Source organism: Gekko japonicus, unplaced genomic scaffold (genome assembly GCF_001447785.1).
Source record: "Gekko japonicus isolate JY-2015 unplaced genomic scaffold, Gekko_japonicus_V1.1 scaffold2177, whole genome shotgun sequence".
Taxonomy (NCBI): Eukaryota; Metazoa; Chordata; class Lepidosauria; order Squamata; family Gekkonidae; genus Gekko; species Gekko japonicus.
In genome coordinates, this window is record NW_015168721.1 from 299,051 (window position 1) to 309,470 (window position 10,420).

The window sequence follows — 10,420 nt, forward strand, 5'->3', positions numbered from 1 at the left end:
TTCCAAAGGTGCTCACGGGCACTGAGAGACTGTGAATCCTTGTTCCAGTCAATGAGTGTGTGGCTGAATGTGTAATTTATACCCCACATTATTCTAGATATTACTCCCCAATTTCATGTGTTAAAGAAAGAACACACAGGCTCTTTCGTACAAATGGACATGGGTAAGTACATTCTGGCTGCGTGCACGTTCGTTGTAATGTGTGGAAAGTACTAGTACCGCTTGGTGAAGTCAAACACTTGTGCTGGTAGAAAAAGCCAGCTGAAAGAGAGAGAGAGAGAGAGAGAGAGAGAGAGAGAGAGAGAGAGAGCGCCAAAGTATCCTATAAACCAGATCACAATGAAGTTTGGTGTAGTGGTTAAGTGTGCGGACTCTAATCTGGGATTCCCCACTCCTCCACTTGCACCTGGCTTGATGACCTTGGGCAAGCCATAACTCTGGCACAGCTGTTCTTGAAAAAGAGCAGTTTCTGTTAAGAGTTCTCTCAGCCCCACCCACCTCACAGGGTGTCTGTTGTGGGGAGGGGAAGGGAAAGGAGTTTGTAAGCCGCTCTGAGACTCCTTTGGGTAGTGAAGGGCGGGGTATAAATCCAATCTCTTCTTCTTCTTCTACCTCACAGGGTGTCTGTTGTGGGGAGGGGAAGGGAAAGGAGTTTGTAAGCCGCTCTGAGACTCCTTTGGGTAGTGAAGGGCGGGGTATAAATCCAATCTCTTCTTCTCTTCTTCACGGCAGGTTTTATTTGCTAAGATTCCGGCCCTCATTGTTACTTAAGATGACTTAGCTATCAAGATAGGGACATCTGTAGATGAATGATACAGATGTTAGCTAACTACTGATGACTAAGCTGCAACAAATAACTACAGCCTACACCACCCAGACCTTTTAAAAAATCCCTGGGGCGGCAGCTGTAACTCAGGTTTGGACAGGCTAAAACTCACCTGGGGTAAATTTTGCAAACAATGTGCTTGGGGGGCACATATCACTGCGGGAACTCACCAGTGATAACTGAGGCTCACACTCGTGTCTTAAAAGGTTTATGCAAGTGTAACAAGGGGAGGAGGATATTTTCAGCGTAATTTCAGAATGACACGGGTAATTCTGTTAGATAGCCACCTCACTCTCCTTCAAGACTGGAAGCCACTGTCTCAAGGTCACCCAGCGACATGTTCCTGGCAGCATGGGGATTCGAACCTGGACCTCTCTGGTCCTTGGTTGACATTCTAACCACTGTGCCACTCTGACTCGTATCCAATGCACGGTTTCTATGGCCAACAAATGTGCATGTCGATTCTCCTACACTAGTGACCTACGCATATTAACACGAATGTACACAGTCAGGGTTATCAGGTCCTAAGCTCTCACTGGTGGGGGGTGGGAGGGAGCTCTCGGGGAGGGGGGAGCGATGTCACCACGTGTGATGCCCCCGATGTGATGACAGTATAGAGTTTTGATGATGGTATCGAGTTTTGCCCCACATACCAGAGTGTTCCTGTGCAATGTCCCCGGAGTGATGATGTCACGTCCACATGATGTCATCACGCTGGGGACGTCGCACCAGGTCATGGCTGTTGGGGGCGGAGCTTCCCTCCACCGGCCAGCTGATTGGCATCAGGCAGGAGCTCGTGAAATTGGGGGGATCCCCGACTCCCACCTGGGGGCTGGAACCCTATTCACAGGTCTGAGAAAATCTGTAAATCCCGCTATGACTGCTGATCTCTGTGATATGGCATGGCTTGCTATGCCTCCTCTCACGCACGTGACACAAAATCATAGCGCAGACTCTCCCGCCTATTTCTATAAAATGTGCATCTGAATCACAATTCTGACATCCTTTTAATGTGCAACAGCCCTGCTCGGAGAAGCGGCTCCGCCACAAACGGAGCGCGACGGCCAGCCTGTTGCCTCAAGCCATTTCCTTTAACAAAAAAGATATTCAAAACGTTATCCATTAACTTATAATTGCCGCTAACTGGTTTTCGCCAGTTCTCTTTTCAAGTTGGGCAACGCGCTTGCCTAATCTTAATCGGATTTAAAAATTAGTCTCCCTTACCCGCACAAAAAAACGACAACACAAAAGCTTTGAGCGGGAAGGCATTATGCAACTCGAGAGCACTCGTTCTCTTTTTAATAGTCTGTGAGGGAAACTAAACGTTAGTCTTTGTTCTAACCCCTCTGACACCTGCAGCCCCAACACACAGCAGAGAAAACATTCGGCCGCACGCGGGAAACCCGTGTTTATCCATGTGGGAGCCAGTCGCCAAGGTTTACCTTCATGAGCGGTACGGAGTTACTCAATGGGATTTCAGTTAGGCTGTAAAACAAATTAACGGCTTTGGCTGAACCAGTAACTTGATAAAACGAGGCCTGACTCAAAGGCTCAGAGGCTGCCGATCTTTAAAAGCCAACTCGGTCTTAAAAACCTGCATACGGAGCTAAGGGACCGGGGGTGGAGGAGGGGAGGGAAGTCAGGGGGAGGAGGAAAGCCTATGGGAATCCAAGAACCTGAGAGGCTTAACTTCACACCCCTACATCTGCAAAGGTGAGATCCATCCCAGAGAGGTCTGCCAAGGCCCTGAATCTAGTTGAGTGCTAGTGCGCCTTTTGAAAACTGATTAAAAATGTTTTTAGAAAGGTGTTTGGGGACAAAGTCTTGTGGGGCTGTGCCTTTAAGGAAGGGGACTAAGCCCCGAATAGCCCCACCGTAGCCCACTGAAGAAGAAACACGACTGCTTCTAAATGTGGTTATGACTAGCGCGTGTGTGGTTTCCTCTCTCTCCTCCATCAATAGGATATATGTTGGGATTCTTATTGAGTAAGTCAGCAGAGTATTAAGAGACTGAGTCCATGGTGTGTTTTAAAATATAAAAGTTTACTATAAACCTAACATGGGGAAAAGGTACACAGGATACGAAAATAACAAAGAGCTAATATGGCTACATCCTTACAGCTAAAAGGTAAAACGGGAATGGCGTCTCCTTCACAGTCAGAACAAAGAGAGGAAGGAGACGCCAATATGCTAAATACTTGACACCTTGGTTCCCAATCAGACTAGCAAGTTAGCTCCAAAGTTCCCGGGCATTCTATTGTCTAAACAGATTGGTTACAAACAAACATGTGACTTCCTGTTGATCATAACAAACATCATTAACCCTGTAAATACTGAAGTGTTTTGACTTGTAACACCCCACAATATAGCACATACTTGTGCCTACGTGTGCACGCAGAACAGGAGAGCAAAGCAGGAGCCCATCCCTTTCGCCACGCGTATTACACATATATTTATATGTATTATATTTATACAATATGTATGTGCACACTGGAGGGTGTACATGCACGCAGGAGAGCCAGTTTGGTGTAGTGGTTAGGAGTGCGCGGACTCTAATCTGGGAGAACTGGGTCTGAGTCCCCACTCCTCTACATGCAGCGCCAATGTGACCTTGGGTCAGTTACAAGTTCTTTCAGAGCTGTTCTCTCAAGAGCAGTTCTGGAAAGAGCTCTCTCAGCCCCACCTGCCTCTCAGGGTGTCTGTTGCGGGGAGGGGAAGGGAAAGGAGATTGTAAACTGCTCTGAGACGCCTTCGTGTATTGATGGGCAGGGTATAAATCCAATGTCTTCTCTTTTCTTTTTCTTCTGAATGGAGATTTATGATGTCGGGATGTTGCAGATCCCACCGCTGTGAATCTACACACCACAGTTGCCAGCCTCTACGTTGAGCCTGGAGATCTCCTGGGATTACAAAGGTCAGATCCTCTGGAGAAAACAGCCGATTTGGAGGGAGGGGCGTATGGCATTACGGACCCGCCCCTTCCCAAACCCCACTCTCCCCGGGCCCCACCCACGAATCACCAGGAATTTCCCAACCTGGAGTTGCCAATTATACCACAGGCACATTTCTAATGCGATCACAGAACGTACCAATTGGCAGGTTCTACAATTCTGAAAGGACGAAAGATCAGCAAATGCTCTTCGGGTGTGGGTGTAAAAATGTTCTCTCTCTCTCTCTCCCTCCCATACTTTATGCAGCCACTGTTGCACTGAAGGAAGAGTATTTGCTTTTCATTTACTCGCTATCGAAGTCGTGGCTGCTACTTATCAGGATATTAATCAGCTCTTTGCTCCTTTCAGGTGGACCATCTGCCGGCCAAAAGTGAAGGAGAATCAGCGATGGATCTAAAGGTACAGTTAAGTCCAGTTAAGGAGTGGATGGTGACTATAACTCCTTTCCAGAATTGGGCCACGTAGGGACACTCCCACCAGTTGTGGTAGTATGTTGCTTGCAGTTCCTCAATGTTAACTTTCCAAAGCTATCTGGCTGTCCTCGACCAGAGGCAGGGCCTTTTCGGTCCTGGCCCCGACCTGGTGGAACTCCCTGCCAGGGCCTGTACCGCCAGGGCCCTGCGGGATTTGGTGCAACTCCGCAGGGCCTGTAAGGCACAGATGTTCCACCAGGCTTTTGGCTGAGGACAGCGATGTTTTTCCATCACGGCTGGCACCCTTCTCTGTTCTCGACATCTCCCTCGCCCTCTTTCCCCCTGTCCGCGAAGTAGCCGGCAGTTGGAATTGGGATTAATTACTCGCCATCTGATTGTTGAAATGTTTTATTAATGTTCTAACTGGTTTTATCTTGTCTTTGTTCTATGGCTTTTGTACACCACCCAGAGCCCTGCTATGGCAGGAATTGGGCAATTCATAAATATTATCATCATCATCAATAATAATAAATAAAAACTTCTGTAGCAAACACCTGCTAAACATTTTTTTTTCCTTTTTCAAAAGGCAAATTTCATTGCCTTCTTAAAGAAGCAGGCGGAAAGCAAACAGGCAGCTGGGAGAGGGGGAGAGAGCTACGAATTATTTGCCATTATGTTGGGCTGAAAAGATTGGCTGGTTTCACCGAGGCAGAGAGAGAGTGTCTCTCTCCATCCGTCTTCTGGCGCATGTCAGCAAACTGCAGCGGGGGGGGCCAGCACGCCAACGGTAATTCTGTTCCAGCCAGGGATGCACTGCTGACTCACTCTCCGAGCTCTGCTTTCGGAAAAACAGAGGCCCCTCGAAAACACACACACACACTGTACACGCATGCTCAGCCAAATTCGATTCAGAGTTTTCACAAAAGCGGTATTCATGTAAGTTCAGTCAAGTGGACTCGACGGTGCATTATACAGCTCCCACGCTCAGGGAAGGAAAACAAAAATAAAGGGCGAGGCGCAATTACCAAAACTGGAAAGGGGAAGGGGAAAAAAGAGCCAACTGAGGGCTGAAACGGCAGCCAGAGCGCTAGACCGCTCTAGGGTGAATTGAGGTTGGAGCACATCGGATTGAGGATGCAGCAACTAAACTGCTGATACTGAAGTTCTGGAGAACACAAATGAGGGTTAAGGACAAATATGCCCGACACTAAAAATCCTAGAATCTAAACCGGCGTCTCCTAATGTGGTGCCCGGGGGGGGTGCCATGCCTCCCACCAACACCTTTTCTGGTGCCCGCCGAGTGTTTTAAAAAGTGGGTGGAGCAAAGTGAGGCTCCTCTCCATCAGGGCTTCTGATTGGCCACTGGAGATCTGACTGGCTATGCATATTAAAATAACACTTCAGTGGCCGCTATCACTACAGCTTCGGTTTTCTCCTCCTTCTCACTGCTCTCTCCCTTTTTCTAATACTATTCCTCTGGTACCCTGCACTTAGGGCCGCGGTGGCTCAGAGGTTAAGACGCTGAGCTGCAGTCCGGAAGGCTGGTAGTTCAGCAGTTTGAGACCCGAGTGCCACGTGATGGAGTGAGCTCCCATTTCCGGCCCCAGCTCCTGCCAACCGAGCAGTTCGGGGGGGGGGAATTGCAAGTAGATAAAAGGTACCACTTCAGTGGGAAGGTAACAGTGTTCTGTGTGCCTCGGCATTTAGTCATGCCGGCCACATGACCACGGAAAAGTCTTTGGACAGCACTGGCTCTTCTGCTTGGAAATGGAGATGAGCACCGCCCCCCTAGAGTCGTATTCGACTGGCTTTCGAGCAAGGGAAGCCTTTACCCTGCGCTTGGACTTCCTTTGTGTGTGGCTCTGCCTTTCATGGCAGCCATTTTGTGCTTGGTTCCACCTCCCATGATGGTCGTGTTGTGGTTGTGCCCACTACCTTGTGTCAGAATTCTAAATGTGCCCACCGGCTCAAAAAGGTTGGGGACCCCTAATCTAAGCTGTACCCACAGATCCTTCATGGAACTGACATCTGAGGATTTAACATTCTTGGCGATTCCATGGGCCAGCTCTCTCCACGTTTTCCGATCTTGTACTGTTTCTTTGAGTTGCTCCATGCTCAGGCTGGTGTCAGCTTATATGGTGTCTAGCCACCATGTTTTTTGGCAGCTCAGTTTCCTTTTGCCGCTAACTAATCCAAGCATAATTGCTTTTTCTAGCGAGTTATTCCGCATGACATGGCCAAAATAAGTCTATCGCAGTTTTGTGATTTTTCTTTCCAATGGCATGTCTGGTTTTATGCGCTCCAATACTTCCTTGTTTGTCACCTTTGCTGTCCAAGGAATGCGCAGGACCCTTCTCAAATGTAAATTTGTTTACATCTGATTAATTACGGGCTTCACGTTATTAGCAGGACAAAGACAGGTTGCTTACCTGTAACTGGTGATCTTCGAGTGGTCATCTGTGCATTCACACCCTTGGGATACTCTGCGCCTGCGCTGACCTTCTCGGTACCGATAGGTAGCAAAAGGGATTTTCGCGCCTCTCCCAGGTCACGCGCCGGTTCCACTGCGCATGACCAAGGAGGGGCACGCAGATCCCGCCAGTTCCTTCTGACCGCCGCCCAACAGCCTTCAAAGAAACAAGATGAAGGGCCGAGAGCAGAGGGGAAGGAGGGCGGGTGGTGTGAATGCACAGATGACCACTCGAAGATCACCAGTTACAGGTAAGCAACCTGTCTATCTTCTTCGTGGTCTCTGTGCATCACACCCTTGGGAGAATAGCAAGCAATAACTCTTACCTGGAGGAGGGGCCGAGGCCCTACACCTGCGCCGTCTGCAAGATAGACCGACCCAACGCCACACGACGAGTAGACCGGACATCAAGGGCATAATGCTTCACGAAGGTGAGCGGAGTAGCCCAAGTCGCAGCGTTGCAGATGTCCTCCAATGGCATCCCTCTCAGGAAAGCTGTGGAAGCCGCGTAAATAAAGAACAAACACCGAAAGAAAAATGCTAACTACAAAAATAAAGAAAAAGAAACTAACTAAACGTAAGTTTAGCAAAAAAGTTTGGTACTTAGCAGACCGAGGCAGAAGGCGTCCTACCAGCGCGGCGGTCAGAAGAGAACTGGCGGGATCTGCGTGCCCCTCCTTGGTCATGCGCAGTGGAACCGGCGCGTGACCTGGGAGAGGCGCGAAAATCCCTTTTGCTAGCTATCGGTACCGAGAAGGTCAGCGTAGGCGCAGAGTATCCCAAGGGTGTGATGCACAGAGACCACGAAGAAGATCCAACAGATTCCCTAAAATCTGCCTTCCGGATCAGGTGTTATCTACCAACTTGGATTCAGAAATTCAAAGCAGAGGAGGATCTATTTGCAGGTATTCTCTCTAGAGTAGTTCAGTGGCTGTGACTCAAAAGCTCCAAAAGAAAGAGGAAATCCCTTGTACTGACAGAAATGGAAATAGCACTGTGAGAAAATGACATCCCAGTTTCAGCAGGGACCGTAGAAGGGCTTGAGACATCTGCGTAACTTCTCCAAAAGAGGTTTTGCTTTATGGAGGATGCGAAAATATCCCTTGGCAGAGTGTTATTTTTATACACTGCTGCCCCTCTTTGCGTTTGTTGGAATGCAGGTGTGGAAGACGGTCATCGCAAGGACTTTCGGACATAAGAAGGATAAAAATGCCTTAAACGATCCATTATTTTCTTTCGGTGCCCCAACAGGGAAGGAACTGGTCACACCAGCTAAAAAACTGGAACAGCCGATCACGGGCAACCCCAGCAAAAATTAATACCGATGCTTCGGCTAAGGCATGTGGACAAGAACATGTCTTTTGAGAATGCAACTGGACAAGTGAGTTCTATGGTTTACTCCATTTCAGTCTGTAAGAGGGAAACGAGATCTACTCTGTTTAACGGTTTCCACTTTATTTGCCGTTTCGCGTGGCCTATCAGAAGAAACTTATCTGTAATTTGCAGGCCGCTACCGAGAGTGCCTATTCAGTGGGGGCTAGCAACTCAAGATATGGCAGGATCGGTAAGAGGTATTTCAAGTCAGCCCAAGAGGAACGGAAAGGTACAAGACACCCTGAAACTGAAATAAAAGGACTACCACCATGTATTTATTTCATTTCTACCCCATCCGTATTACCTCCAGAGATGCGAAGGCCCGGAAAAAAACCGGAAAAATTCAGAAGCCTTTTTTGTTTTTTTCCGAAAAATTGAAAAAAATTGAAAAAAGAAAAGGAAAAAAAAAAACACGATTATGGAATATTTTATTTTAACACGATGAATAAAATATTTTAAGACAAGGTGTTCAAATATTTTCCAAATCATTTCTAAAAAATAGGTATGGTATCAGATTGATCTAATTTCTGTGCACGGAGGACAAGCAAGTCCTAGGTTACAAACTGAACTCTCCAATGCAAGAACAAGATGCATTTCTTCCTTTAGGAGGTGCTATTGTCACAAGAAAAGAAAAAGGTTTCAGTTTTGTTTATGCATGTGGCTGGGTATTCTGTTTGTACTGATTGTTTGGATACACTATATTTTTAATATGCTAGTTGTGATAATTTCATGCCAAGTAAAAATGTCCATAGTCATATTTTATGTTCCTAAAGTAACAGAATGATTTTCAATCTGGAAAAGAAGAAAGAAGTGCTAATGTAGCATTTTGTTCATTTTCCCCGAAAATTTCCGTTTTTTTTCCAGAAAAAAACCGGGGGGAAATGGGTTTTCCCCCCAAGCTCCAACATTTCTGGGAATTTTACATCTCTAAGTACCTCATTCTGACCTGGAAAGCCCAGGCTAGCCTGATCTTGTCAGATCTCGGGAGCTAAGTAGGGTTGGCCCTAGAAAGTACGTGGATGGGAGACCTCCAAGGAATACCAGGGTTGTGATGCAGACGCAGGCAATGGCAGACCACCTCTGAACGTCTCTTGCTTTGAAAACCCTATGGGGTTGCCATAAGCCAGCTGAGACTTGATGCCCCCCCCCCCAAAAAAAAATTATAGGGACAGAGCAGTGGTTTTCAGCACGGAACCCACTAAGCTGCAAACCCCATGAGCTCACACAGTCACGCGACAGGAAGTCAAAGACCGAATTAAGACCTCCCCCATGTCAAGGCAGGGGAATGGACATCCGACCAAGAAAACTGAGGACAAGAAGCACAGGCCGTCCACCAGATGATGAACCACAGTGAAGAACAAGTCAAGGAGGAATACTTCCTGTCACTGACAGACTTCAACTCACCCTCCAGTTTGGTGTAGTGTAGTGGTTAGGAGAACGGACTCTAATCTGGGAGAACCGGGTTTGATTCCCAATTCCTCCACATGCAGCTGTTGGTGTAACCTTGGGTCAGTCACAAGTTCTTTCAGGGCTGTTCTCTCACAAGCAGTTCTCAAAGGAGCTCTCTCAGCCCCAGCTACCTCACAGGGTGTCTGTTGTGGGGAGGGGAAGGAGAAGGAGATTGTAAGCAGCTCTGAGACTCCTTCGGGTGGTGAAGGGTGGGGTATAAATCCAATCTTCTTCTTCCCTAACTCTCCCAGTAGGCCTTTCCAAAAAGTAGCCTCAAAATGGCAGCTCTCTACATGCTTGCCACCCAGAGTTCGTATGGGCCCCCCCCGCGGGGGGGGGGGGGGGGGCTTCAGCTCTCCTGAGGGTTGCCTCCCACAAAGACCTCTGGGTAGAGGGAACAGAGGTAAAACAAGCAAACAAAAAACTGCATGCCGGGGTGTGTGTGTGTGCGTGCGTGCAGTTATACAGTATCAGAGTCGCCGGCTCCGGGTTGTGAAATACTTGGGAGATTTGGGGGCGGAGCCTGTGGAGGGCGGAGTTTGAGAGGGGAGGGGAGGGCAAAGTATAATGCCACAGAGTCCGCACTCTGTGGCAGCCATTTTCTCCAGAGGAACTGATCTCTGTAGTCTGGAGGTCAGCTGTAATTCTGGGAGACCTCCAGGCACCACCTGGAAGCTGGCAACCCAACAGTGCATACATGCTCTGTTCAGTTTTCATGTCATGCCATGTTACTGAGAGCCAGTTTGGTGTCGTGGTTGTGTGCGCGGACTCTAATCTGGGAGAACCCGGTTTGATTGCCCACACCTCCACTTACAGCTGCTGGATGACCTTGGGTCAGTCACAGTTCTTTCAGAGCTGTTCCCTCACGAGCAGTCCTCGAGAGAGCTCTCTCAGCCCCACCCACCTCACAGGGTGTCTGTTGTGGGGAGGGGAAGGG